Source organism: Phascolarctos cinereus, unplaced genomic scaffold (assembly GCF_003287225.1).
Source record: "Phascolarctos cinereus isolate Bilbo 61053 unplaced genomic scaffold, phaCin_HiC Scaffold_3;HRSCAF=262, whole genome shotgun sequence".
In the NCBI taxonomy this organism is placed as follows: Eukaryota; Metazoa; Chordata; class Mammalia; order Diprotodontia; family Phascolarctidae; genus Phascolarctos; species Phascolarctos cinereus.
Window position 1 is genome coordinate 93,105,709 of NW_027555736.1, and position 27,174 is coordinate 93,132,882.

Consider the following 27,174-nt stretch of genomic DNA (forward strand, 5'->3'; position numbering starts at 1 on the left):
TGAGACCAGGGATGGTTTCATTTTTGCTTTTGCATCTATAGTACCACATGCATAGGAGATCCTTAGTTGATATTGGTCGAGTTGAATTAAGAATACTAAATCTTTGACTCAGGCCCAACCGTACTATTGACTGACATAGACACTTGGACCTCCTGTATTTCCAATCAGTTTCATTTTGTTCCTTCTTAAATAGCCCACCTCCTCACTCTTCACTCGGTACCACTACCACCACCATGGGTTCTCTATATTACTGCTGGACTTAATCCCAAAATCTCCTTGGCTAAACCCACTGCAGCTCAGAACTGCTGAGATCAATTGATCCACCAGCTTCAGCCTACTCAAAAGCAGATATTACCAGCATGTTACCACTGTGTCTGGCAATTTGGTTTAGATTCTTCAAACCAGTATTACTTTTACAATTCACATCTTTACAAAAGCAGTTCTTGGGACACTTTTAGGCTAGATCAATTCAAAAGAATATAAAGAGTTGAGCAATATCTTGGTTGTGTATATGAACAATTGAGATGATTTGACATCCCATGTTAGCATGCACTATGAATTTTCCTCCTATATATGGTTATAATTTTCTCCTTCCTATTCTTTATAAGATTAAACATGAATCTTATTTCCATCATATCCCTCTCTGGCTCAAAAATTTTCAATGGCTCCCCATTGTAAGAAAGTTAAGGTACAAAATTCTCTGCTGAGCATACATGTTTCTATTTATCTTCTCAACCTTGTCATCTCCTATTTCTCAGCCTAGCCCCTCTACTTCAGTTAGTTGAGTTCCTCATTACTTCTCAAAGCTACCTTAGCATTGCAATACCCAAGCCTTTTTTTTAATAATGCAGTTCCCAACTTGAAGTATCTTGTCCTCTCCTTTCCTTTTATCTAACTCCTACTCATTCTTCAACTAATTATCCATTTTTCAAGTCCCATCTCCTCATCAAAGCTTCTGTCAGTTACTATGCCTCCTATTAATTGCCCCCCTTTCTGAAGTCCCATCAGCTGCACCACTCATTTTAACACCTCTATTATTACCGTTCTGTATTTGTATGTCTCCCCATCAAGATTGTAAGCTCTCTGAGGGCCTTCTAAGCACTCAGTAGATACTCTATTCATATATTTTAAAATGAATCAAAATTAATAAATCACGGACTTGTAATTATGTGATTCCATGACATCCATTGACCTAGACAGAAGAATAACTTACAGATGTAAAAGCCTTCAGGGTTAGTATTTATAGCTTCTCAAGTGATTACAAGCCACAAAGTCCTGAATTCCCCGGGAGAAAAAGTTCTGGTTATATTTAACAGAATCACATAGAAATGATCAAAGTTGTACCTTCTTCAAGGAAACATCCCAACTGGGATAAAGCTAATGAGGTCTCTAGAATCAGTCCCAGATTCTTGGACATCTTAAAACTATAAACTGAATTTCATGATAATTTATCCTTTGTGCTTAGTATGGCAAAATCTACAAAGGACTGTTTATACTTGCTTTGCCAATATATCTATACTCACAAATAATTTTAATTTTTGAGATTTAAAAAATAGTGTTCCATCAAAAACAACGTAAAATATTAATAAAACCAACTAAACTTGCTTACCATTTAACTGAATGAATGTCAATACATAAGATATCCTAACAGCTTTTTAATCACTTCCTTTGAGTCTCTCTCAGGACTCTTATTTGCTTTTCTTCATATCTAATCTTGGTAGTAAGTATACCATTCTTCTCATTCAGCTTTTCTCTTTGCATAATTTAATAAATGTATTTCCAGTTTTCTTTGTATGCTTCATACCTTCCTATTGGTCATAATGACATCGTAGAATTCCAGTCTCTATTTGAATGAACAATTTAGTTAGCCATTACCTTATTACTGAACATTTATATTATTCCAATTTTTTTTTGCAATTACATATAATGCTGCTAAAAAATCTTTGAACAGCTAGCTCTTTTGTTTCTGTTTTTGAGAATACTTTCAGGTAGTGAGTGACGGTTGGCACAGCAGTTAGAGAAAAGGCTTTGAAGCCAGGAAGACTTAAGATCAAGTTCTGTCTTTGATACAAACCAATTGTCTTACCTTGGCGAAGTCACGGCAACTCTCATTGCCCTAGGCAACTGTCTACTACTACATATTGCAGAAAAGGTGTGGAGAATTACATTTGGTAGAGAGAGTTTGCTAACCCAGAAATTCTCTATGCAAATAAAATCACAGTCCCTACCCTAGTCCCTATTCCTTGTAGGATATATTTGTAATAATTGATTATGAGATTTTGCAAGCCATTTTGATTTAGTTTAGTAAAATTTTAAAATACTTATAATTTAGTCAAATGAATAGCTTTTTTTTTAGAACCATGAAATTTTAATTATGGCCACCAAATTTTTTACATATATGTTTTCTCATTAAGAAAATTACCAAATAATATTTCAAAACACAGAGAAATATGTTCATGTTTTTTTTCTTCTGCCACCTTACACTAAACCATAAAAAAATGAGAAATTTAACTTTTACAGAATGAAGAAACAACAAATGATGTTCTATTATACAAATAGCAATAAAGAACCTAATGCGAAGGTCTGTATTTGTAGATAAAACAAAGTACATAGTATTCTTTTTTACTTATGGCCAAAGATATTGGATGATTTTTCTTCAGTGGTTATTATTTCCCAGATGGGCTTACCAGAACAGATGCCATCTATGTTCACAATCTGTGAGAGGACGTTCTTCTTACACCTCTTACATTTCCTTTCCTCCATTTGGAAAGAAATCGAGATGACCAACTAGTTGAGTTGTTCCAAAACCTGAAGCATTTTGGAGAAAGACAAGCATGTCAAAACTTATTGCTCTGAAGTTAACCATCACTCCAGTGATGAAATGTTCTGATACTGACTATATGGAGAGTACTGGAATATAGTGAAGCCTCACCCAAATTAGGGATCAAAGGAGCTGAATCAGTGTGAATCACTCCAACAAACAAAGCATCACTGGAATCCAGTCGAACTTCCTCTGGGGCACCTTCAAAAAAAGACTCTGCAGGATCCAGTCCTAAAAGAAATATTTATATGTATAGTTTAATAGTTAATTCAACTCATCTCAACAAAACCAACACTTCTAGTGCCTACTGTGTGTCAAATTCAAACATTAAAACAAACATCTCTGCCTTCAAGGAGTTTTTATTTTAGCTGCATATAAATGTGTGCCTTTGTGAGTGGGGCAGGGATAAAAAAAAATGTAAATACCTATAATCACATTGCCACATTTGATGGAGGGATGCAGTGTTATGGATGACCCCAAAGAAAAGAAAATCAAATATGTTCTATTTGACTTTGTGATTCATTACTAGATTTTGTCTATCCATCAACTTTATCCTGATGAATAAATTTTATGAATTTCTGAAATAAAATATGAAAATAAGTTTCATATATTTCCCTCTTTTCATGTTATCATCTCCCCAGTTTGGAGGAGGAGAGGGATGATTTTTGTCTTTCAGATTTGTTTTCTCTTTAGCTAGTCTCTTACTCAGCTGTGATCTGAATGCTTTCTCAGGATAGCTGTGGAATCACAAATGATCATTTTTAATGAAGATAATAATTCTTATTTGATGAAGGTATAATTTGTAATGAGCCTTTATAGCAGACTGGGAAAAGGATATAACATGAAGCTGTTTTTTTCTAAGCTGCAGTTGATATGGTTACTCTTCATGTCTTGGAATGCTTGTTTTATAGGAGTTTATTAGTTGACTCTTCCATCCTTTAATTTTGGATTTCATGTATGACATGAATAATCTTTAATTCAACAAACATTTGTTAAGCATCTACTATGCTTAAGGCACTTTGCTAGGCACTAGAGATACAAAGATAAAATGAAAATAGGAAGTTAAACAATAGGAAGTTTAAAATGGCTAGATTGTACATTCCACCAAGCCTCATAGCCTAGACTGAAACCCATAGAATCAGAGAGTTTCTAAACTTGAAAGAACCATAATGATCATATACCTATATCCTTCATTTGACAGCTGAAGAAACTGAGACCCAGAGAGGTAAAGAATTGTGTGGTGTTTTAGTAAACATGCTGGCTAGGAGTCAGAAGAGCTAGGTTTGGACCTCTCACATTGGCTAGTTGTGTGACTATGTGTAAGAACTAATTAACTTCATCAAGTCTCAGATACCTCATTTATATAATATAGGTAATGATAATTACACTACCCACTTCACACAATTGTGAGTAATGTGTTTTGTAAGTCTTAAAATGTCATGGAAGTTTGAGTTATTGTTATTGCCTATGGTCAGATTACTAGCAAAAGAAAAGCTGAGATTTGAATCCAGGTCTTTTGACATCTTGTCTAGTGCTCTTTTATGTTTATGGTATCTTGGCTCTTGAGTTCACTCTGTTAGCAGTGCTAGCAAGGAGCAAAATCTCCTTGCTTTTATACTCTTCTTCACAAGTTACTAGCAATTTTGGCACCTTGGACCAGAAGCCTGAAATCAACTTGATTAAGACTAATTAAGTCAAGGGAGGAGACAAGGGGGAAATAATGGGACTGTTATTGCAGGCAAAGACAAGCCTTTTTGACCATTGCAAAGCCACTGTTCATACTTCCCTAGATCCAGGCATCCTGGGACAATTACTCAGGCAGAAAAAGAGGGGGAGAAGTACTGTCTGACAAATGTCTATGCACTTGCATGAAGCACTATTGCTCTGCTCTTTTCCCATCCCTTTTATTAATATTATTTATCTATTTTAAACATTTTTAAAATTTTGAGTTCCAAATTCTCCCCTGCCTACTCACCTCTCCCCCACCCACTGAGAAGGCAAGCAATATGATATCAATTATACATGTGAAATCATGCAAAATAAGTTTCTACATTAGCTATATTTAAAAAAAAACCAACAAAAAAAACCCCCGAGAAAAATAAGGAAAGTGAGAATGTTACAATTCAATTTGTACTCAGAGTTCAGTGGTTCTCTCTCTGGAGGTGGATAGCAATTTTTTCATCATGAGTCCTTTGGAATTGTTTTGGATCATTTTATTGGTCAGAATAGCCACCTCTTTCCCACTGATCATCAGTACAACATTGTTGTTATTGTGCACAATAATCTCCTAGCTCTTCTCCTTCACTTCACATAAGTTCATATAGGTCTTGCTACGTTTTTTGAGACCACCCCCTTGTCATTTTCCACAGCAAAATAATACTCCATTACAATCATATGCCACAACTTGTTCAGCCACGCCCCAATTTATGGGCATCCTCTTAATTTCCAATTCTTTGCTATCACAAAAGATCTGCTATAAATATTTTTGTACCTACAGGCCCTTTTCATTTTCCTTTGATCTCTTTGGTATACAGACTTAGTAGTGGCATTTTTGAGTCAAAGAGTATGCACAGGGTTTTTTTCAGTATATTTCCAAATTGTTCTCTATAATAGTCAGACCAATTCACTACTTCATACCTATTTTTCTCTTATCTCCTCTAGCATTTGTTAATTCTGATAGGTGTGAGGTGGTATCTTTGAGTTATTTTAATTTGACTTCCTTTTTCTGAAAACTGCCTGTTTATATCTTTTGACCATTTATCAATTGAGGAATGGCTCTCAGTTTTATAAATTTGACTTAGTTCTGTACTCTGTATATATTTGAGAAATGAAGCCCTTCATCAGAGAAATTTTGTATAAAATTTTTTTATATTACTTCATTGTCTATCTACTTTTTAGCAAAATGTAGTTTCCCTGATTATCCCTTTTAATTGTCTGTTTTTGCTTTTGCTTTGCCTGAGATCATGATTGCTATCCTTGCCTTTTTTAGTTTAGCTGAAGTACTTTATATTCTTTTCTAGCTCTTTATTTTAACTCTGTGTGTCTTTCTGTTTCAAGTGTATCTCTTGTAAACCACATATTTTTCGATTCTGGTTTCTAATCCATTCTATCTGCTTCCTTTTTATGATGAGCTCATCCCATTTACATTCACAGTTACAGTTATTAACTGTTTTTCCCACCATCCTATTCTGTTCTTTTTCTCTCTCTCTCTCTCTCTCTCTCTCTCTCTCTCTCTCTCTCTCTCTCTCTCTCTCTCTCTCTCTCTCTCTGTCTCTCTCTTTTAATCCTTCCTCAAAAGTCTATTTTGCTTCTAACCACTGCCTCCCTTAATCCCTCATCACCGCCTTCACTTTCTCTCATCCCTTTCCTCTCCTATTTTCCTATTAAGTTACAATTCTATACACAACTGAATGTGTATGTATATACATATACATGTGTATATATACAATATATGTACACACAAACATGTATGTTTGTATATATACAAATATTTATACATGTACATACACATGTACACACAGAGATTATATATGTTCTTTCCTCTTTGAACCAATTCTGATGAGACTGAGGTTCAAGTATTGCCTGCCACCACCCTTCTCCATTTTCCCCTTTACTGTAAAAGCTCTTCTTGTATGCTTTTTTTTTATGGGAGAAAAATGTCCCCATGCTACCTCTCCCTTTCCTTTTCTCTCAGTTCATCCCTCTTTCTCCTCCCATCTTTTTTTTGGAGATCATTCCACATAATTTGACTCACATCCCTAACCTCTGCCTATGTAAACTCCTTTTAATTGCTCAAATAATGATAAAGTTCCTAGAAGTTACATGTATCATCTTCCTATATAGGAATGCAAACACTTTAACTTTGTTGAGACCCTTATGATTACTCTTTCATGTTTATTTTTTTTAGATTTCCCTGAAGTCTTGTGTTTGAATGTCAGATTTTCTATTCAGTTCTGGTCTTTTCATCAGGGCTGCTTGAAGGTCCTCTATACATTTTTTTCCCTTGAAGGATTATACTCAGTTTTGCTAGGTAGATAATTCTTGGTTATCCTAGCTCCTTTGCCTTTAGTAATGTCATATTCCAAGCCCTCCTCTTTTTTAATGTGGAAGCCACTAAATTTCATATGATACTGACTATGGCTCCACAATATCTTAATTGTTTCTTTCTGGCTGCTTCAATATTTTCTCTTTGACCTAGGATCTCTGAAATTTGGCTATAATATTCTTGGGAGTTTTCATTTTGGAATCTCATGAAATGATTGGTGGATTCTTTCAATTTCTATTTTATCCTCTGGATCTAAGATATTGAGGCAGTTTTCCTTGATAATTGAAATATGATACTTCGGCTCTTTTTAAAATTATGGCTTTCAGGTAGTCCAATAATTCATAAATTATCTCTCTTCAATCTATTTTCCAGGTCAATTGTTTTTTCCAGTGAGATATTTCACATTGTATTCTATTTCATTTTTTAACTTTGTTTTATTGTTTTTTGGTGTCTCATGGAATCATTAGCTTCAACTTGCCCAATTCTAATTTTTAAGGAATTATTTTCATCGGTGAGCTTTTATACCTTTTATTCCATTTGGCCTATTATTATTATTATTGGCCTATTATTTGCACCTCTTATTCCATTTTGCTTTTTAAGGATTTATTTTTCTTCAGTGAATTTTTGTGTCTCTTTTACCATTAGGCCAATTTTGTGTTTTAAGGTATTATTTTTTCCCACATTTTTGTGTATTTTTTTTACCAAGATGTTAATTCTCTTTTCATATGCATTGCTCTCATTTCTTTCTTTCTTTCTTTCTTTCTTGCTTTCTTTCTTTCTTTCTTTCTTTCTTGCTTTCTTTCTTGCTTTCTTTCTTGCTTTCTTGCTTTCTCGCTTTCTCTCTCTCTCTCTCCTTCCTTCCTTCCTTCCTTCCTTCCTTCCTTCCTTCTTTCTTTCTTTCTTTCTTTCTTTCTTTCTTTCTTTCTTTCTTTCTTTCTTTCTTTCTTTCTTTCTTTCTTTCTTTCTTTCTTTCTTTCTTTCTTTCTTTCTTTCTTTCTTTCTTTTTTCTTTCTTTCTCTCTTTCTTGGCAATTGGGATTAAGTGACTTGCCCAGAGTCACACAGCTAGTAAGTGTCAAGTGTTTGGTCTGATACTGGATTTGAACTCAGGTCCTCCTGACTTCAGGATCAGAGCTCTATCCACTGTGCCACCTAGCTGCCCCTCTCATTTCTTTTCCCATTTTTTCTCTACCATTTTTCTCTCTCTTTTTTTGTTTTAAGTCTTCCAATAATTCTTTTTGGGCTCATGGCCAATTAGCACTTTTTTCCTTTAAGGCTTTGGGCATAAGAAATTTTTACATTATTGTCTTCCGGTGAGTTTATGCCTTGCTCTTCGCTGCTACTGTTCATAGCTTTTTATGGTCAAATTAATTTTGTTCTTGTTACTTGCTCATTTTTCCAGCCTATTTCTTGACATTGACTTTTATATTCAAGTTGGGCTCTACTTACCTGGGGGTAGGGAAGCATTGTTTCAAGCTATTGGCTTTTTTTGTGATGCTGTTTTCAGAGTTAGTTCTTGAGATCTGTAAGTTTTTGGTCCTTCCAAGGTAATGTTACTTTGAGAGGGGTATGGTCACTGCTCTCCAGGTCTGCTCTCTGGTCTTTACTCAGGAAGGGTCCCTGGTGCCCTGCAGCCACAAGCACTAGCACTCTATTTGCCTTGGAACTGTGACCAGGGCCCCTGCTCCCTTGTTACCAGCCCCAGCGCTCCTCTCTGCCCTGGAATTGCAACCCTGAAATACGTATGGACAGTAGTATTTCCAATCAGTGTCAGCTGTACACAGTGTCAGCAAAGAGTCCCCTGCAATCTCTTTCTGACCATTTGTCTGACACCCCCAACCCCACTCCTGCTCTTACTGTTTCTGGGCTGAGAGCTCTCAAAGCTGCTGCTGCTGCAGCAGCAACTTTTGCCACTGCCCACTAGATAGGCCTTCACCTTGGTATCACAAACATCTTCTACTGACTGCCTGAGTTTTCTTAGGCTGGCAAAATGTCTTACTCTGACCTTTTGTTGGTTCTGCCATTCCAAAATTTGATTTGAGGTGTGATTTTGAAGTTGTTTGGAAGGGAATATTGAGAGAGTTCTGCTGGGTTGCTTCTAATCTTCCATCCTTACTCTACTTCCCTCTCTCTCCTACCCTGTTTTTCTAAAATATCTCCTAAAAGGATGGAGACTTGATCCATCCCTATAAAAATGGTATCAACTTAAGTTTGTTTTGCTTATTCTTTTAGGAAAACCAGTTCCTGAAAGCATAACAAATTGTGGAGAAAGTAGATATAGCAACACAAAGGGAAATCTGAGACTTTTGTGGACTCAAAGGGGAAAATACAAAAATTGCATGGGGATGAGAAAAGAGAAAGAGTAAAGAAGAAAGGGTAACAGATGACATGGAAGCCATATATGTTTATAAGGACCAAATAGTTAAAGATTTGTGGTTCTCTAAAATACTTGTTCTTGATGCAACCTACTTTGCCACAAATAAGTGAGGTGATTCTCCTTGAAAAACAGAGTAGCACTTAATAAATTGTCCAGTGGCCTTCAAAGTGCTTTTTGATGAAGCCAGGCAATATCACCACTCCCACCTACCTGTAATTCAGCTCAGACCAGGTGTCCTTTGCCCAGCCTCTCCAGCTGCATGAGCTCCCAAACTATGGCCAATGATGTGGATTTTAGAAGGTGGATATTGATAGTTGGTCTAATGGAAAGACATGTTTTCAAGAATTGAACTCATTAGTTTCCTGCTGATGTTGAGCATATAAATATTCCCCACTATTGGCAATGGAAACTATTTGCCAGGCATGCTATGATTTCATGGTGGTGTGCCCTTAGACTTCTGCAAGATCTCCCTGACAGATATTAGACAGATTTGACTTGCCCTGGGGTTGTTTGGTGATTGGCCAGAGCTAGTTAGGACCAGTGATTCCTCCTTATGGTCTCATTTCTCTGGATGAAGCCTGTTCATTTTTGTAATAAAACATAATGAATCTTGGGCCTTTGTGTGCCCTTTTGCTATGAAAGAGAACATTTGATATCGATAGACATTGTGGTCAGTTAAACCACATAAATAAGAGTCTGGGAGTAGAAAAAAGTCACTGAAGTGATTCTGACATGATATAGTAGAGTCAAAAGAAATTCTCAACCCCACTAAGTAAATGGTACAACACAGTTCTACTCTATTTGGTTTATTCCTTCATAAGATTCTTCGGCATGATCTATCTGGAATGCAATAATGCAATTGTTGCTGTTTAGTCATTTTCAGTAGTGTCCAAGTCTTTGTGACCCCTTTTGGGGTTTTCTTGGCAAAGATACTGGAGTGATTTGCCATTTCCTTCTCCAGCTCATTTTACAGATGAGGAAACTGAGGCTAACATGTTCAGCGATTGGCCCAGGGTCACACAGCTAGTAAGTGTCTGAGGCCAAATTTGAACTTGGGTCTTACTGTGTCCAGGTTCAGCACTGTATTCACTGTGCCAGTACGGTACTATAAATGTTTATTAAACACCTCCTATCTGAAAGGCATGATTCTGGGTATACAAACATTAAAAACAAAACAATCCCTACCCTCAAGCTTATAGTCTCTTGGAGGGGTATAACAATGAAGATCTGGATTACCCAAAGCACCTAGGCAATATGACTATGGCACACTGAGTAACTTTCTACTTACTGAAAGAACTTTAATCATATTGGCAACTTCAGCTCCCACAACACGGATGTTGTTTGCAGCCTGGGTATAAATAGTTTGTGAGCCTTCTTTCCAGTCTACACAGAGACAGTTCACCTGCTTCAGTTGAAACATATTCTAAGGTTGGGATATCAAGTGAAAAGTCCCTAATGAGAAGCATTAGTGCAAAGGTCCCTCAGTTTACATATTGAAAACCCAAACCCAGATCACAGCCATCAAATGCTTGATAGACAGAATCCCAGTGCAACTTCTATGTACAGGGAGCAGGAATCTTCCACCTAGCTTGAAGTGCATTCCCTTTGGAAATTTCTGAATGAATAGACTTTTATCATGACAATTATAATAACTAGTAACTGGCAGTATCTCATTTGGAAACATATTCTGCAGACACAGTCTGTGAAAGTTTTTATATCTAGCAGAATTGAATAGGTCCAGCATAAAATAAATTATTTCACAAGAAATACTGCTCCAGAGATGTCAAACAAATTGGTGGATCCTCAGCAGCTCTGCCTCATGGCATATCCAACCCCCTGAGTCTAAAATGATGCTACATATTTTTTTTTCCAAAATCAATTTAGCATCATTCTTTGCAAATATATGTGATACTTATATATGCTTTACATCATATCATGGAAATAAAAGCATTGGTGTGCGTGGAGGAGCTGGAGAATCTCATCTATAGCATCATATAAACAGGATACTTGTTTCACTAGGATGAAAGCAGGTATGAAAAGATGAATCACTGGAAAAACTATGTCCTGAGGCTTAGGGTCTTTGATTTTCTGAACGTGCAACTTTCCAGCTTCCATTAACCATTTTAGGGATGATTGAGTTATTAATGGATTTGGGGGAGATAGCATTATTGAATTTGCTGTTTAGAAGGGAGAAAACAGTCCTGAATCAAAGTATTGCATTTCAAAGAAAGAAAGTTACAGATAGATATATATATATCTATATATAGATATATATAGATATATAGATATAGATATAGATATATATATATAGATATATAGATATAGATAGATAGATAGATAGATAGATAGAGATATACACACACATACACACACACATACACACACACATATATACATACACACACACACACACACACACACACACACACACACACACATATATATATATATATATGGGATACTTTCTCCTCTTGGTGCCTCCTCTTGCAACAAACATGTTTGTTATGCTTGAGCCGTTGGGTGTTATATTAGAGTTTCACTCAATTGTGTATTCTTTCTTTTATTTCTCACCCTATATACTCAACATGTCTCTTGTTTCCCTCCCCTTTAAATGGAAATTTAAAATATTCCCTTTGTTGTGGCAAAAACTGACCCAAATGGGGAAAAATAATAATTATATTATACTTCCTCAATAAATAAAGCTCATAGGACAAAAATTAAAATTGTTTATAAAGAAAATGGCTTTCTTGAGTAAAAGTGGTCATCCCTGAAGATGAAGACAGAAAACACAGATGTTACGCTGCTTTACATTTCAGGCTTCTGAGGGAATATCAGGAAAATAAGAAAATAATCACCATAATAACTGATCATATTTATATTACATTTTAAGATGGAAAAGCTTGCATGGACCAAAAAAAACAAAATCCCACTTCTTACTTGCTTTATGTGACAGATAACAGATATGAACCTGAAAACATGTCAGCAAACTTATTTTGGGTAAAGTAAATAATTTTAAACACAAGTAAGAAACTTACTATTTAAAGAAGTCTTGGACTACATCATCTTGCCAAGTGAATAATTACACATGCTCCTCCAAAGCATGTTTTTGTTATCATTTCCTATCTGCATATGTTTAAGTGGTCAACATATATCACAGGCACTGTTTGAAGCCAAGTCTTCTGACTCTGAAGGCAGCCCTATGTTTATTCCCTGAAGTGCCTCTAATTTTTTTTTTACACAAATATTGTAAATGGTATAGTAAATACTTTTGAATATTCATTTTACTGTGTGCAATACTCTAACATTAAATCTCTAACATTTCAAAATTCCCAACCCCCTTCCCAAAATTTTAATCTCTTCTGTAAATTTGAATTGTCATTTAACTGAGTCATTTAAAAGTAGTATTGCCTATTTGGAGATGAGCTTTTTTTTTTCATGTTACTTCTTTGGAAACGGATAGCTAGATTGATTCTAAGATGTAGGCTAAGACAGTACAGGAGAAGGTCCACCTTATACCTTGCACGTGTCTGACAGCCAGCTGTCTTCTCCTTTGTCTATGTAGCCATGGATAATGAAACAAGTCCTTTCTGTCTGTTTTGAAATTTGAATACTCAATGGTGGATGGTTCTGATGGTTGGAGTATCTGTGATAAAAAGAAAAAGTACCAGATGAAATTTTTGATCTTAAACCATTTATGGTCATTTACATAATTATCCTCTAATAAGGAGGACTATTTCATAGATAGAAAGAAACATCAACTTTTTGAGGTAGAAGGGACCTTGTAGATAATAATGTAGATAATGTGTTCCTCAATCTGAGTCAGATCGGTTCAACTACTACTAGTACTTATGAGGAAGGAATAACAATAATTGCCTACTATGTGCCAGGCACTGTGATAAGTTCTCTTTACAAATGTTATTTCATCTGGTCCTCACAACAACCTTGAGAGATAGGTGCTATTATTATCCCCATTTTATGGTTGAGGAAATTGAGGCAGACAGAGGTTAAGTTACTTGCTCAGGTTCCCATAGCTAGTAAGGGTCTGAGACTGGATTTGTACTCAGGTCTCTCAGACTTCAGGCCCACTTCTCTATCCACTGTGCCACCTACCTGCCTATATTGTAAAAAAAATAATACTATGCTATACTGGGCATGGGGGAAGATATAATATTTACCGTTATCAAAGAGCTTATTGTCCAGGGGACTGACATATATACAGAAAACTATAATACACCACAATAGTGCATTTGGAAGCAGCAAAACAAAGTACCATTAGCAGTCTGGGGAGGGGTAGAACATAACCAAGTGGGGAGTAGGGAGATCAGAGGATAATATAGTGAGAACTAGAGTGGACTTCAGATTCAACTCCTTCATTTGCAGGTGAGGAAACTGAGCCCCAGAGATTTAGTAACTTGTCCAAGGTCATAATAGGGTAGTAATAATGGGTCTTAATGTTCTAGATGGTTAAATCAAAGTTGAGAAAGAATAAGGGATTAGAACCCATAAAGCCTACTTCTCAATCCTTCACTCTCTCTGTTAGACCACATTGTATTTGTGTGAGGCTGGAATCCCCTTTTCACAGTAGGGCAATGTTGATTCAATTTGTCAGCTTTTTAAAAGCTGCATAGGCTACCCCTTCTTAGCAACCAATCAATGGTATCCCTTGTTATTCCATTGAAGGGAAGAAAGGAAGTAGTTGGTGAGAGAAGAGTGAACTTAAATTTATGTCTAGGAAAGCAAACTGTTAAAAGAGGGCACTATTAACTGTGTTAAAGGCAACAATCTTGGAGCCTGGATTCCCTGATTTTTGACCCACAAGTCTGAAGATACATTCTAGAATTTTGAGTATCCAATTTTAATTTCTATGCACATGGTTCTCAGAGCTATTCATGAGTCCTAACCTTTCTCTTGTCCTCCAGTCTCACATCTTCAAGCACCTATTGGATATCTCAAAGTGGAAGTCTCATGGATATCTTAAAATCAAATGTCCAAACTGAACTTACTATCTTCTTCCCTAAACCCTTCCTTCTTTCTCATCTTCCTATTACTGTCAAGGGCACCTCCATTTTCTTAGTCATCCAGGCTCACAACCTAGCTATTATCCCCAATACCTCAATCTCTCTCACTCTCCATATCCAATCTGTTGCCAAGACCTATTGAAGAATCAACATCTCTTGTACATACCCCCCTTTCTCCTCTGCCATTGCCACCACCCCAGTGCAGGCTGTCCTCTCCTCATGCCTGTATTATTGCAATAGCCTCTACTTAGTCTCCCAGCCACCAGGCTTTCCTCACTCCAGCCCGTCTTCCACTCAGCTATCAAATTGATTTCCCTAAAGTAAAGGTCTGACCATGTGACTCCACTATTCAATAAACTCCAGTGGCTCCCTGTTACTTCCAGGATCAAATATGAAATTCTATTTGGTTTTTAAAGCCCTTCATAATCTGGTCACTTGCAACCTTTCCAGTCTTCTTACACCTTATTCTCATGTACTCTGCAATTCAGTGACATTGACTTCCTTGTTGTTCTTGTAATAATAGTGATGACAAACAAACAAACAAAAAGACAACAATTAGCATCCATGTAGCAATTTGAGGTTTGTCCAACGCTTTATGAATATGATCTCATTTGATCCTTACAACAATCTTGTGAAGTAGGTGCTATTATTATCCCCATTTTTACAGATGAAGGAAACTGAGGCAGACTTCCTTGGTTAAGTGACCTACCCAGGTTTATATATCTAATAAACATCAGAGATTGGATTTTAATTTAGATCTTCCAGACTTCAGGTCCAGAACTCTCTCCACTGGTTCCCCTTAGCTGTTCTAGCTGTTTCTTTTATGAGACACCCCATCTCCTGTACTCTGTACATTTTCCCTGGCTATTCTTCAGGCCCCAAAAGCCCTCTTTCCTTGTCTTCATCCTTTGGCTTCTCTGACTTCCTTCAAGTCTCAGTTAGAATTCCATCTTTTCTTTTTTTTGGCATTTGGGGTTAAGTGACTTGCCCAAGGTCACACAGTTAGTAAGTGTCAAGTGTTTTTTTTGGTCTGAGGCCAGATTTGAACTCAGGTCCTCCTGACTTCAGGGCAGGTGCTCTATCCACTGCACCATCTAGCTGCCCCTAAAATTCCATCTTTGGCAATAAGTCTTTCCCAGCTTCCCATAATGCTAATACATTTTCTGTATAATTATCTCTAATTTATCCTATATATGCCTTGTTTGTACATAATTGTTTGTATATTATCCCCTCATTATTTCTTGAGGGACTATTTCTGACTTTCTTTGTATCCCCAGTGGTTTGAACAGTGCCTGGCACACAGTAGATGCTTAATAATTGTTTATTGGCTGACTTACCAACTGGTCCTTGGACAAATGTGATGACAGATAAATTAACTGTGCTGGATTCAATCCTAGTGCCACTTAATAAATGTTTATTGAATTGAGTTGAATTTTGCTTTCATTGTATCCCCAGTACTTATCACAGTGCCTGAGACACAGAGGTTGTGCTGCACTGACAGACCCTTTGAAAACCCCAATTTAGTCTACACCACATTGAGGCATCAAAGAAGCACTTTGATGATGTAAGAACAGTGATAATCATGATACGAAAATTTTGCTTATTTTTTTAAGTATTCTATTTTCATTGTTGGCCCAAAGGACAGTTCCTTGAAATTCAAACCAAATTATTAGCTCTATTAGATGAAGCAGATGTTAAATTAAAATAACCAAAGCTCTTACTTGGAAGTCGTTTGGGTTTTCATTTGTGTAGAGAAGAAAGTGGATGTTGATTGTTTCTGGACTCCAGGGTAAAACCTTAAGGGGCCTTATTAATGTTCGGTCATCATCCGAAAAGCATCCAAAAATCACCATAGCAGACTTCCTTTCCTATATAATAAATTAATTCAAAATTCACTCAGTAATTTGAAGAGAGAACTTTGTGTGTGTGTCTGTGTGACTGATGGAAGGGAATGGACTATCCAGTGGTTAGGTTCAGTTCCTGGCAAAATGATAAAAAAAAAAAAAGACTCCTCTCCTTCCTTTTGTCTTCAAAACCATAACCCAAGACATTGTCTAATTACAGAAATAGCAAATCTAAATGGAAATATCAAGCTTTGAGGAAGGCAGGGAAAGGATTAAGAACAGAATAGGGCCTCAGCTGCCTTCATATCGCATCTTAGAGTGCTGTCTACCTAGCCCAGGGTCAACCAGTATACTAGTTCTCTGGAACCAGGTATCCTCCATTGTGATGGCAGTAAGACACATTATATTGAAAATGAGACTGATCTGGTCCAAATCTGCTTGCATGGGAGGAGGATGGGGCTGAATAACATCTAAAATTATTGATTGTTTCTTACTCCTGACTGTGCCCAGCAGAAGAAGAGTGAGTGTCCAAAGCCTCAGTATCTAAACCAATCAAGAAATAGTCAATTGAACCTCTCTAAGAGAGGTTATCATAAAATATACAGGAATTCATAACAACTTCAACTTCTCTATAACAACAACAACACAACAACAATCTGCACGTGACAAAGCAAAGATCCTCAGAATTTTCTTTCCAACAGTTATTTAAAAAAAAACACAGCAGCACTTACCATGGTTGAATATTCAGAGCCTCAGTGCCAATGGGATCAAATGCTAAGCCCTTTTATACCTGTATCTTATCATTTGGATGTAGCTTCAAGGGGAAAAAGAAACTCATGAAGAGAGCCAATGATGTGCGTATTTCACATTTTAATCTCCACAGATACACAAAACAAGATTAATAATAGTGGGCAGATTTTTCCATTAAGTTCAATTGTGGGAAAGCAAAGGGTGTTTTATTAAGATGGGGGAAAAGGAACTTTCCATAAATGTGTTCTTGATAAAATGTGCCTTGTGTTCAGTCTAAGCAAGTCAGTAATTCTAATTGCTCAGTGCTCGCTGTATGTGTGCATGTGTGTTACTCCTGCAAATTCCCTCAAAATCCTGACACTAAAGAGAAATTGTCAATGAAATAGCATATTTGAATATCTGTGCTAAGTGAGAATTCTAAAATTCAGGTGGCTAAATCACATTTCCCTTTAATAGGCCATCTTATGGTGCTTTCCACTTCATAGACACATTATGGAAAACCGAGAATCTTCACATTTCAAAGTTGAATGGAACCTCAGTGGCACCTTACCCAAATTATATCTGAAAGTGAATTCCTTTCATAACATACTTGACAAGTCAGCCTTGGATATTTTTCTTTGCCTTTTAAAATTTTTATTTAGTATTTTATTTTCCCCAGTTACATGTAAAAATAATTTTTAACATTAATCTTTAAAACTTTGAGTTAAAAATTCTCTCCTCCACTCCCCTTCATTGAGAGAGAAGGCAAGTAATTTAATATAGGTTATACATGTATAGTCATGTTGTGAAACAAAACAGAGATAAAAATAAACCCTTAAGAAAAATATAGTGAAAAAAAAGTATGCCTCAATCTTTATTCAGATACCATCAGTTTTTTCTCTGAGGATGAACATTTTTCATCATAAGACCTTGGATTTGTCTTGGATATTTACATTGCTGAGAAAGCTAAGTCATTCACAGCTGATCATTTATAATGTTGTGGTTACTTTGTACACAATACATTTCACTTTGTATCAGCTCATGTAAATCTTTCCAGGTTTTTCTGAGAGCATCCTTCTCATAATTTCTTACAGCACAATAGTATTCCACTACATTTACATTCCACGATTTGTTCAGCCATTCCCAATTGATGGGCATCCCCTTGATTTCCAATTCTTTGCCACCAGAAAAGAGCTGGTATAAATATTTTTATACAAAACAAAACAATGCAACCAAGATTAGAAGGAAAGGGGAAAGCTGGGAAACAATCTCTACAGCAAGTGTCTCCGATAAAGGTTTCATTTCTCAAATATATAGAGAACTGAGTCAAATCTATAAGAGTACAAGCCATGGTCAAAGGATATGAAAAGGCAATTTCCAGATGAAGAAATCAAATCTATCTATAGGAATATGAAGAAATGCTCTAAATCATTTTTGATTAGAAAAACGTAAATTAAAACAACTCTGAGGTACCATCTCATGAGATTGGTTAATATGACAAAAAAGGAAAATGATAAATGTTGGAGACGATGTGGGAAAATTGGGGCACTAATGCATTGTTGGTGGAGTTGTGATCTGACCCAACCATTCTGGACAGCAATTTGGAATTATGCCCAAAGGGCTTTAAAAGTGTGCATATCCTTTCATCCAGCAATACTACTAATAGGTCTGTAACCAAAAGAGATCATAAAAAAGGAAAAGAGACCTACATCTGAAAAAACTCTTTTCATGGTGGCAAAATATTGGAAATTCAGGGGTTGCTTATCAATTGGGGAATGGCTAAATGTAGTATATGAATGTAATGGAATACTATTGAGCAATAAGAAATGATGAACAGCCAGATTTCAGAAAAATCTGAAAGGACTTTTACAAACTGATGCAAAGTGAAATGAGCAGAACCAAGAAAACATTGTACACAGTATCAACAACATTGTGTGATGATCAACTATGAATGACCCAGCTCTTCTCAACAGCACAATGATCCAAGACAATTACAAAGGACTCATGAAGGAAAATGCTATCCATATCTAGAGAAAGAACTAATGGACTCTAAATGCAGATTATAGCACATTTTTGTCACTTTTTTTTCTTTTCTCTTTTGTCTGTTTCTTCTTTCACAACTGTGACTAATATGGAAATCTATTTAACATGATAGCACATACATAAGCTATATCAAATTGCCTACCATTTTCAGCAGAGGGGAGGGAAGGAGGAAGGGAGAAAAATTTGGAACTCAAAATATTGTACAAATGAATGCTAGAAATTGTCTTGACATGTAATTTAGAAAAAATAAAATACCATTAAAAACAAAACAAAAAATAAAATAGATTTAACCAAAAGTGAAAAATAGAGAAACTACATTGTTTTATACCATTTATACCATTTAAAATACCTATATAGCATAAAATACCTGAGCATATACCTGCAAAAACAGACACCAAAACGATGTGAACATAAGCATAGAACACTTTTTATACAAATAAACTCATATCTAAGTAATTGAAGTAATATTTATTGCTCATGGGTATGTAAAGCCAATACATTTTTTTAAAATTACAGTTTTACCTGATTAATCTATTTGTTCATCATCCCAATTAATTGAAAAATTATTATACTGAGTTAGAAAAAAATAACCAAGTTCATTTGGAAGAGCAAAAGGTTAGGAACTTCAAAAAAACCAGGAAAATGGATGTAAAGGAAGTATATTCAGCAGTATCAGACCTTAAACTATATTATAAAGGAGAGCATTGTTGAAGGGTCTAAAAGGATAATTTTGACATTTTAAATTAAAATTTTTTTATATAAATGAAACCTTTGTAGCCAAGAATAGAAGGAATGCAGAAAATTGGGGGAAGACTTTAATAGACAATCTCTCAAATAGAGTGTGATTGGATTGGAATATTGCTGTGGTGTAGAAAATGATAAGCAGATTGATTTAGAAAAACATGGAAAGAGTTGGATCTATACACACACACACACACACACACACACCACACACACACATGTATGTCCATGTTTAATTGTAATCTTCTTTAGGGTAGGCTGGAGGGGAAAGAATAAAGTAAAAAGTATGCAGCAGAGAACAAAAGAAACCCAACAAGGAAGCAAAGAAAAGCTGGACAGCTTTGAAAACAATGTGTAGTATATATTATACAGGTTTTCTTGAAATGGAAATTTATTGTTCTATGTTGAATCCTCTCTTGTGGTCTGCTGGGTACATAGCGATGTTTTTTTTTTCTTTCTCATTTTGTATCTAAGTTTTAAATAAGAAAATAAATATTTTTGCATATATAGGTGCTTTTTCTTTTTGTTTTTTGTTCCTTTGGGGATACAGACCTAGTAGTGGTATTGCTAGGTAAAGATCATGAATAGTTTTATAGCCCTTGGGGCATAGTTCCAAATTGTTCTACAGAATGGTTGAATCAGCTCACAATTCCACCAACAGTACACCAATGTCTCATTTTTCCCACATTCCCTCCAACATTTGTCATTTTCCTTTTCTGTCCTATTATCTAATCTAATAGATATGAGGTGGTACCTCAGAATTGTTTTAATTTACATTTCTCCAATCAGAGCGTTTTTTCATATGGCTATAGTTAGCTTTGATTACTTCATCTGAAAATGTTTATATCTTTTGATGCTTTATCATTTGGGGAATGGCTCTTATTTTTATAAATTTACTCAGTTCTCTATATGTTTGAGAAATGAGGCCTTTATCAGAGAAATTTGCTTCAAAATTTTTTTCACAGTTACTATTGCTAACTGTATTTCTCTCCACCCTGTTTTTCCTATTTATTCTATTCTCTCTTTCCTTCCACCCTATCCCTTTTCCAAAGTGTTTTGCTTCTGACTACTTCATTCCTCCAATTCACCCTCCTTTCTATCACCCATCCCGCTTCTCTCACCCACTTCCCCTTTTACTTTTCTGTAGGGTAACATAGATTTCTATAACCAAATGAGTATATATGTTTTCCCCCCTCTGAGACAATTCTGATGAGAGTAAGGTTAACTCACTCTCCCTCATCTCCTCCCTCTTCCCCTTCACTGTAAAAGCTTTTTCTTGTCACTTTTATGTGAGATAACTTACTTCATTCTACCTCTCCCTTTCCCTTTTTCCTAATACATTCCTTGCTTACTCCTTAATTTTATTTTTTTTAGATATCATTCCTTCATATTCAACTCACATCTGTTTCCTTTGTCTGTATCTACTCCTTCTAACTGCCCTAACAATGAGAACATTCTTATGAGTTACAAGTATCATTTTCCTATGTAGCAATGTAAACAGTTTAACATTATTAAGTCCCTTATGACTTCCCTTTTTTGTTCACTTCTTACGCTTCTCTTGAGTCTTGTATTTGAAAGTCAAATTTTCTATTCAGCTCTGGTCTTTTCATCAAGAATGCTTGATAGTATTCTATTTCATTGAATATCCACTTTTTCCCCTGAAGGATTATACTCAGTTTTGCTGGATAGAGGATTCTTGGCTATAATCCCAGCTCCTTTGCCCTCCTGAATATCATATTCCAAGCCCTCTGATTCTTTAATATATAAGCTACTAATTCTTGTGTTATCCAGACTGTGGCTCTGCAGTACTTTAATTGTTACTTTCTGGCTGCTTGCAATAGTTTCTCCTTGATCTGGGAGCTTTGGAATTTGGCTATAATATTTCTGGGAGTTTTCATTTGGGGATCTCTTTCAGGAGGTGGTCTGTGAATTTTTTCCATTTCTGTTTTACCCTCTGGTATTAGACTATGAAGGCAGTTTTCCTTGATAATTTCTTAAAAGATTATATCTAGGATCTTTCTTTGATCATGACTTTCAGGTAGTCATCCAATAATTCTTACATTATGCCTCCTGGATCTATTTTCCAGGTCAGTTTGTTTTTTCCAATGAGGTATTTCACATTGTCTTCTATTTTTTCATGATTTTGGTTTTCTTTTATTGTTTCTTGATTTCTCATACTTGTTTGCTTCCATTTGTTCAGTTCTCATTTTTAAGGAATTAATTTCTTCAGTGAATTTTTGTGCCTCTTTTTCCATTTGGGCATTTCTGCTTTTTATGGTATTCTTCTCATTGGATTTTAAAAAATTTTTTTAAGGCAATTGAGGTTAAGTTACTTGCCCAGGGTCACACAGCCAGTAAGTGTCAAGTATTTGGTCTGAGGCCAGATTTGAGCTCAGGTCGTCCTGACTTCAGGGCCAGTGCTCTATCCACTGTGCCACCTAGCTGCCCCCCTCATTGGATTTTTGACCTAGTCTGTTTGTTTGTTTGTTTGTTTGTTTGTTTGTTTTTGGCTGAGTGTTTTATAAGGTGTTATTTTTACTTTTTGGTCTAGTCTGTATTTTAAGGTGCTATTTTTCTCAGTATTTTTTGTGTGTCTCCTTTACCAAGCTGTTGGCTCATTTTTCATGTTTTTCTTGCATGAGTCTCATTTCTCTTCCCATTTTTTCCTCTACTTCTTTTACTTGATTTTCAAAATCCTTTTTGAGCTCTTTCATGGCCTGAGACTAATTCATATTTTTCTTGGAGGCTTTGGGTGTAGGAACTTTGATTTTGTTAGCTTCTTCTGAGTGTATGTTTCGATCTTCTTTGTCACCATAGTAACTTTCTATGGTCAGAATTTTTTCTGTTGTTTGCTCATTTTCCCGACTTATGACATTGACGTGTAACTCTTGTTAAGTAGGGCCCTTCTTCCAAGGTGGAGGGCTCACTGTCCTAAGCTTCAGAGGTTTTGTGCAGTTGATTTCAGAGATACTTTTAGGGACCTGTAAGTTTTCAGCTCTCCCAAAGTGGTGTGATCTAAGGAGAGATGTGTTTACTACTTTCCTTGCCTGTGTTCTGATCTGTGAGGAACCACAAACCCTCTTTTCCGCCCTGGAATTGTAAGGAGGGTCCCTGCTCTACTGTGACCCCAAGCTGTGGTGTGCTGATGCTCCTCCTTACCCTGGGACTGCCATCTAGGGCTGTGACCCCAATCCAAGTATGGGCAGAGCAATAGAGTACAGCCCCCAATGCCAGCATAGAGACCCCTGTTATCTCCTTCTCAACAGCTGTTCAATCCCCTTACCATGTGTGCACTGAGAGCTCTGGAAGCAGCTGATGCTGGTGTTGATTCAATGGTTCCTAAAGCCTGCTTCTGGTTCGCTGTCCTGGCATGGCCTGAGCTGGACTGTGCTCCACTCTCAGTGTGACAAGTGTGACAGACCTTTCCTGCTGACCTTCTAAGTTGTCTTTGGCTGGAAAGTTATTTCACCCTTTTGTGGGTTCTGCTGCTCTGGGAATCATTTTACGGCATTATTTAAAGATATTCAGAGGGATTTTGGATGAGCTCAGGTGAGTTGCTGCCCTTTCTCTGCCATCTTGGATCTGCTAGCCTATGATCTATCAAGGAAGCCCATTCTGTTCTTAGATAAATCTAATTGTACAATAGGTTCCCCCTCCTATATTATGCCTCTACATTAGCCTCTACACAATTTCTGCCCATTGATTCTAGTTTTGTCTTCTGGGGACATGCAGAACTAGTCCAATTCTTCTTTTACTCAAATACTTGAAGACAAGTATTGTATCCCCCTAGGTCTTCTCCCAATTAAACATCCCCTGTTCCTTCAACCAGCCAGTCAATAAGCATTTATTAAATACCTACTGTGTGCAAGGAACTGTACTTAGTGCTGGGGAGACAAAGGCAAAATTCAATTCAATTCAATAAACATTTTCTAAGTACCTACTATGTGCCAGGCACTGTGTTAAGTGCTAAGGATATAAAGAGAGGCAAAAGACATTCCCCTGGAAGTCCCATCTTTTCTAAGGTACTCTCACATTTGCAGTATCATGTGCAATCATCTTTTTATTATACTATGTTATGGAAATGCTTGTTTTTTTTTTCCCATAAATTAAGAAGTAGAAAAGCAGACAGTCCTTGCTCAGAGGGCTCATAGTTTAATGGAGGAGACATTATGTATGAATAAGATATTTACAGGACAAATTAGAGATAATTAATACAAAGAAACCATGAGTAGATGTGCCAAATTCACATAATACAATTTGCCTTCAGTTTCTGAATACTTTTTTTGTACGTCCAGAGCAAACAATATTTTATACACTCGAAGTTTTTCCAATAATCAAAACACTCCAGTAACTTCCTGAGGCACATTTAAATTTCAAGAAAAGTGGATGTGTTGTCACAAATATATTCTGAATACAAATATGGCAATTAATGACTCTGACTAATCAATGTTTATTTAATGTGTGAAACCTCCTCCAGAAGGGAGGACCACTAGAATTTGGAGTTTTTCATTCATCTCTTGATGCAAGGAAATATTGTCTGGTTTAGTACTAGGGTAGGGGGACTAAAAGGGGAACTCATAAAAAAGGAGAGAGGACATACCTAGAAGACAGATGGGGCTAGCACTTACCCTAATGGCCCAGGAAAGAGAAGAAAAGATTTCTGAGGGCTATATACTGTGGCCCAGAGGATCAGGAACTGGTACCACAGATTTAGCAGCAGTGAAAGATATAGTTTTTCCCTTCCCCAGGAAGGGAAGAAAGATGAGTGGGTATGGCTAAATAGGTGTAGACTGCTGAGGTAGAGGGTGGCTGATTGTCACAGGCAAACTGGGACCTGGGAAAGATCTTAGCTCAAATAGGCTGACACCTTACCCCCCCCCCGCATCTGGAGCTACCTCAAGACATTCTGATCTATATCTTGCCACTGGATCCAGATGGCCCCAGAAGAAAGAATAAGGCTGGTGATTTTGCACAGGCCTCCCTCACTTAAATCCAGTTCACTTGCAAGTCATGACACCCCCTTCATGATGTCATGGTCCTCTTCAAGAATGAAGGACAAACACCAACTTATGAATAGTAATCACTGCCCCACTGTGGACCCAACTGGCCAGTTCCATTTGGGCAATGCAGCTCCTTCCTTCCTTCCTTCCTTCCTTCCTTCCTTCCTTCCTTCCTTCCTTCCTTCCTTCCTTCCTTCCTTGTCTTTCTCTTTCTGTCTCTCCTCTCCCTCTGTCCACACAGGGAATCATACCCTTACCTAGAGGCATTCTGCCAAAAGGAATATAAATTTCAATCACTGAAATCCAGCAAGGCATCTTGGGGTTTATGGACTAGATTCCTTTTTTATGGACCATGTCTTAAACCCAATCACTCTGGCACTTACTGACAGGCCAACAATAGGTCCCAATCCAAGCCTCGCTTCGTCATTGGATTCTAATGGCTCAGAGTGAGTGTAAATAGCAATTGTTTCTGTTTTGGCCAAAAACCCTGAGAGTCCTCCCCTCCCAAATTGATTTTATTTTATTTTTGACTAGGTAAAAGAGGTTATTCTTTGCCTCATTTTTACCTAGCCTTAATCACTGAATGGGTGTTGCCTCAGACAAACTGAGACCTGGGAAAGACCTTTAGCTCAAAAAGGTCAAGGTCTTTGACTGCATCTGGGCCATTTCCAGTCATCCTGATTTATATCTTGTACTGGACCCAGATGGCTCCAGAGGAGAGAGTGAGTGTGATGACTTTGTACAGCACTCCCTTACTTAAATCCAATTCACTTTCATCTCCTTCCTGATGTTATGGTCCTCTTTGAGAACTAAGGACAAAAAAATAACAACCACCACTACCTCCCTAATCCATATCCTTTTAGAGAATCCCTTCCTTATCCTCTTCCCTTACCCTCTTATTCCTTATTTTACTCACCTCTCTAAGAGTCCCTCCCTGATCCTTTCACCCCACCCTCCTAAATCTTAATCTACACACCCTTTTAAAAGTTCCTCCCTTATGTTGTCCCCTCATCCTCTTATTTCTTTATAACTTTAGAAGACTTTTATACCCTTTTAGATCTATATAGATAAATACATACATACAGATATATATATATATATATATATATATCTGTATGTATGTATATATATATATATATATATATATATATATATATATATATATATATATATATATATCTGTATGTATGTATATGGCTACTGTCACCTGAACTGGGTTAAAGAGGGAAATTTGTTCCCTCTTTAACTCAGTTCAGATGAGAGTATGGTTCCAGCACTACCACCCTCTACCCCTACCTGCTTCCCCTGTATCAGTTCTTCCTTTCACACTTTATTTGTATGAGATAACTGTTCCTTTACCTTTTCTTACATGATTTTGTTTTTTAGAATCACCCCATCATACTCAGCTCAGCTCTAACCTTTCTTTCAAACTACACATGTAATGATGACAGTCCCAAGAATACTGATAACATTTTCACATATAAGAAACAAGCAGTTTGACCCTATTGAGTCCATTATATTTTATCAATGTATAAAAATCCTGACAATAGATGTAATATTCCATATCTGTGGGATCCCCAAGTCTGTAAAGAATTAGGGAAAGGTATCTTTTAATATCTCTCCTTTGGGTCCAAACTTGCACTTCATAATTTTGCAGCATTAATTTTCATTTGTTTTCTGGTTATTGTTCTTTTCCATTTATATTGTTGTAGTCATTGCATACATTGTTTTTGGGCTGTACTTCATTTTTGCTCAGTTCATGTGAGTCTTTTAATGATTTGCAGTATTCATCATATTCCTCTTTTCTTATAGCACACTAATATTTTATTATATTTCTGTACCACTAATTTCTTTAGTGTTTCCATAATTGAATGACATCTACTTTGTTCCTAGATCTTTGCTACCAAAATAATTGCTGTTACAGATTTTTCACTGTATATGAAGCTTTTCTTTTTATCATCAATTTCCCTGGAGTATATACCAAGCAGGAGAATCTCTGAGTTTTCAGTTTATGAATATTTTAGTCATTTTATTTGCATAATTTCTAATTGAGTTCCATAATGTTTATGCTCCTCCAAAGTTAATTATTTCTAATTTTGGTCAATTAACTGGGTATAAGGTGAAACCTCAGGGTTAATTTGATTTTCATTTCTCTTATTCTAAGAGATTTAGAGCATAATTTCAAATGATCATTAAAATTTTTATGCAATCATATTTAGATTTAGTTCCTGCCTTAAAGAATGAAGAAAGCAAATTATTGACTCACTAGTAAAGTTACTGCCATCTCCGGTATTTAAAAAAAAGAATTTCTATTTCTTTCTACTTGTTCTTCCAGGATATTTGTCAACATTGTGACCCATCTGTTGGCATCCTCCAATTCAACACAGGAACCATTTGTTCTATTGGTGGTGGGTGGGGATGGATTGGTTTATCATGAGTTTGTTTCTTTTTGGTTCTTCCTTTGAGCTCATACTTAATCCATTTTGACAAAGAAAACACTTTTCTTTTTTACTACTTCTAAGTCTCATGGCAATCTGACATATAAAAAAAACCCTAC

The 27,174-nt window shown here is 36.4% G+C and overlaps 1 pseudogene; it reads right to left on the minus strand.

Moving 5' to 3' along the window:
* Positions 1-222: 222 nt before the first annotated feature.
* On the minus strand, positions 223-26,901 carry LOC110209608 (inactive pancreatic lipase-related protein 1-like; annotated as a pseudogene).
* Between the last annotated feature and the right edge of the window lie 273 nt (positions 26,902-27,174).